The sequence below is a fragment of the Triticum dicoccoides genome, chromosome 1A (assembly GCF_002162155.2).
Source record: "Triticum dicoccoides isolate Atlit2015 ecotype Zavitan chromosome 1A, WEW_v2.0, whole genome shotgun sequence".
NCBI classification, from domain to species: domain Eukaryota; kingdom Viridiplantae; phylum Streptophyta; class Magnoliopsida; order Poales; family Poaceae; genus Triticum; species Triticum dicoccoides.
Window position 1 is genome coordinate 122,805,509 of NC_041380.1, and position 4,671 is coordinate 122,810,179.

The following is a 4,671-nucleotide window of genomic DNA, read 5'->3' on the forward strand; positions in this document are numbered from 1 at the left end:
GGGCGAGCGCGCCGGGGTCGGGGGCGAGCGCCGGGTCGGGGCCTAGCGCTGGGGTCGGGGGCGAGGGCCAGGTCGGGGGCGAGCGCCTGCCGGGGTCGGGAACGAGCGCCGGGGCGCGACGGTGCAACGGGTTGCGGTGGTGCGATGGGGGAGAGAGTGGGGATTTGGGGGGAAAAGAGGCGGGATGAAGCAGGGAGAGTGAGAATTTTGGGTTAAGTGGACGTAGCAGTAGCACGTTTAGACAAAATGCACTGCTACTACCTTCACTAGCTGTAGCGCGTTTAGACAAAACGCGCTGCTACTACCTTCACTAGCTGTAGTGGTTTAGATAAAACGCGCTGCTACTACCTTCAGTAGCTGTAGCGGTTTTATAAGGAAATCGCTACTGCTAGCTTGACTGTAGCTATTTTATATGGAAATCGCTACTGCCAGTTTTCCTTTTTCTTTTCCTTTATTTTCTCCCACTTTTATTTCCCGAGAGCAGTGAATGAAGGGAAGGTGATATATATTGCATCATTTGACAGTTAAATATGTATACAAAATAGGAACATATATATTACATCATTGGACCCATGCATAATAATGGCTAAGTGTGTATACAAAATAGGAACATATATATATATATATATATATATATATTACATCATTTGACCGATAACATACAAAATAGGAACATATATTCCTCAGCGCTGACGTTTTTGTTTTTGAGTCAGCTTCTTTCCCTTCTTGTTCGTCGAAGAATAATTGAGCCCCTCATTGTGACTTTGCCTTTTCCATGGAGTAAAATTTTCTTAGGTATTGTAGTATTGATTCTTCTTTTGACGTATACTTCATCATCATCATCATCTTCCCTCATTGGGTTGTCGTACTGATCATAGTCTTCCTCGTTGGTGACTCCATCCATTCCAATGATGTTCCTTTTGCCTCTCCTCACGACAATACGACTGGGATTGCATGGGTCTGTTATGAAGAAGCATTGTGTCACGTGCTTAGCATGTACCCATGGCTCGTTTTTGGCGATAGCGTTCACGGTAGCGCTCTTGGCGTCAGGTATAGTCATGGTAGTGAAAATCAGGTTTTCTCTATCGACATTCTTAACCCATCTGACACGGAACATCATCGTGTTGTGCAGTCCAGAGTAGTCAAGCTCCCAGATCTCCTCGACCCTTCCATAAAATCATTTAGTTGCGCCGTTGTCGCTGCCGGTCATGCATTCCATCGTCACCCCTGAGTTCTGATCATCACTGTCCATATCTTTGGCCTCCATGTAGAACGTGTATCCGTTGATATCATATGCCTGATAGGTTACGAGGTTGGGCGAGGGGCCATGTGCTAAGGCGTATATGAGCAAACCGTCCTTAGAGCCCTCCTCCGGGGGATTAGCAATAATATGCTCTTTGAACCAATGCATGAAAGTGGAGTTGTGCTCTCTAGTAACTTCAGCGTCCGTCCTGCATACCCCCCCGGTCACGATACTTCTTTGCGATAATTTCTTTGTGCAGTGCCACGAAAGGATCTATCTCATCTAGGTGTTGTAGCACTACCAAGTTTGCTCTGTCAAAGTCGCTGCGTCGATCTGAGTATGCCACGTGCAATTCCCTGTGACCGTTGTAGTGACCTTCTCCTTCGAGCCTCCCATCGTGCTTGTAACGGGCAAACCAACACTAACACCAGGCGGCTGGTCTGCGCCATATAGAAAATTCTCACAGAAAGGGATGCATTCTTGTGTCACATAGCCCTGGACGATGCTTCCATCCGGACGGGACATGTTACGAACGAATCCTTTGATGATCCCATTCATCCTCTCAAATGGCATCATGTTGTGCAGGAATGACGGCCCAGGTCTATTATGTCATCCACAATATGGACACACAGATGCACCATCACGTCAAAGAACGCGGGCGGGAAGTACATCTCAAGCTCATTCAGTATCACAACAATCTCTTCATGTAGCCTTTGGAGCTGCTTCACACTGATCGACTTTCGAGAGATGACATCGAAAAAGTTGCAGAGACCAATAAGCGTGTCACGGACGTGCTTGTCCATTATCCCTCTAAGGGCAACAGGTAGTATCTGCGTCATCATCACATGACAGTCATGGGACTTCATCCCACTGAACCTTTTCTTGTCCTTGTCTAGATATCTGTTTATCTTGCCACAGTAACTGGAACTAACTTTGACTCCGGTAAGGCACTTAAAGAATTGATGGATCTCAGCCTGACTTAAGGTGAAGCAAGAAGGAGGGCAATAATCCTCTTTCTTTATTTTCTTGCCCTTCTTCTCCCGTGCCTCTGCCTCCATCTCTGTCTCGTCTGACATTTTACGGGGCGGCATGTGCAGATCTTCCATGATTTTCAAATCTTGCAAGTCTTTTCTTGCCTTCGGCCCATCCTTGGTCTTATCTGGCATGTTCATCAGTGTTGCGAGCAAGCTCTCAAGGACATTCTTATAGATATGCATTTGATCAAGGCAATGAGGTGTATCGAGTTTGTGCCAGTACTCCAAGTCCTAGAACACAGACCTCCTCTTCCATACCTTCAGCAGCGGCTCCGGCGCCTTTCTCATCGTCTTTCCCGGCGCGGGGCACTCCTTCCAGTTTTTCAACAGCTCATCGATTTCGGCACCGCTCCGCTTACGTGGAGGTCCTCGATGCTCAGCATGACCATTGAATAGATCTCCACGGTTTCTCCACGGGTCGTCCTGTTCGAGCCATCTTCGATGCCCCATGTACACGATTTTCCCAGACCCGCCATCTTTCCTTGACGTTAGCTGTTGAGACGTCGTATCATCCATGCACCGCGTGCATCCGCAATATCCATGGCACACCTGGCCTGCCACATATCTGTAACCGAGATAGTCCTGCACTGTCGTGATCAGCGCGGCTCTCATGTTGAAATACTCGCCTTTGCTGCTGTCCCATGTCTTGGCCGGTGTTTTCCATAACGTGTCTAACTCCTCTTGAAGTAGCCCCAGATACAAATTAATATTATTTCCTGGTTGTTTTGGCCCTTGAATAAGCATGCTCATGTGAATGTACTTCGATTTCATGCACAACTAGGGGGGAGGTTGTACATCCATACAAACACGGGCCATGTGCTATGGTTGGTGTTCTGGTTGCCAAACGGGTTCATGCCATCGGTACACGTGTTGAGCACAATGTTCCTTGCATTACATTCAAAATACCGATAGAAGCTGTTCAACGCTCTCCACTGGCTTCCATCCTTGACGTGTCACAGCTTCGGATCATCTCCATCGTCGGGTTTCTTCCTCTCCGCGTGCCAGCGCATTAGCTTTGCTTCCTTGGGTCTACGAAATACCTCTGGAGATGGGGAGTGATCGGTAAGTACCATACCACTTTCTGGGGACATTTCTTCTCGGCCTTCTTGTATCGAGAAGCATTACACACCGGACAACTTGTTTTTTCCGCGTTCTCCTTCCGATAAATTATGCAATCGTTGATGCATGCATGGTATCTAACGTGTGGCAGATCAAGAGGGCATACGATCTTCTTGGCCTCATCAAAACTACTAGGACATAGATTACCCGCGGGAAGAACATCCTTTAGGTACTTGAGATGCTCATCGAGGCTAGTGTCGGTCCATTTGTTTTTAGCCTTCATCTTCAGGAGTTGGAGCGTGAAACTCAAGCGGGTCACCTCAGAATTGCAACCATCATACAATGGAGTGTTCGAGTCTACCACCAGTTGCTCCAGCTTAGCCTCCTCTTTAGAAGCAGCTCTCTCAGTACTCGTCTCCTTGCGAAGCAATGCTTGAACATGAGGGTCTCGCACGATTGAACTTAGTACCGACGAACTCTGCTGCGTGGAGTCCATGTCGTTCTCTCCGCCGCCATGTCCGGCCCCTTCTCCGCCGCCATGTCCGGCCTCTTCCTCGCCGCCATTATCGATCATCTCTTTGTCTTGCCCCTTGTCATCATTGCCTGCCTCGTCGGCATCGTCATCCTCATCTTCAATTATCCACCGAGTATAGCCATCCATGAAACCAATCATGAGCAGGTGCACTTCAACAGGACCATCGTCATGGGGGTCGAGCCAAACTATTCCTTTGCATTTTCAACCCGGACATAAAACCTCTGTCCGGTTATTTTCTTTCATGTCCTGCACCGCCGACCGCAACCACCTGTCCACCATCGTTCCACTGACCATCGTCAACTCTGCACAGTAATATAATAAACAAATTGATTATAAAAATGCGTGCATGCATCAAAGTCATACAAAAATTCGGCATGACCTTCCTTAAAAATAGGACATATATAGATCTAGAGTTTGCCCGGAATTCGCCGAAACGGAAATAAATCGACATTTCGGCAAAACATAGGCAACTCAAAAGCACAATTTGGCATCAACTCATGCCACACACACAATTTCCATAAACATATCACACACACATAAACATATTTCCATTTTGTAAAAGCATGAAATTTTAATCACCTATATCTCGAGATCGAGCACACGGTGGAGATGATGATGTAGGGAGATCAAAAGTGCACAAAGCTCTTCTTGACAAAGATAGATCTAGTTAGGGGCAAATAGGTCACTTAACAAAATACTACATCTACCTAGCTACCTAATTTTGGAGGAGACAACTTCAACTAGTGGAGGGGAGGAAAAAGAGAAAGGAGATGCATTAATGGAGGTGGTGTAGTTAGGTA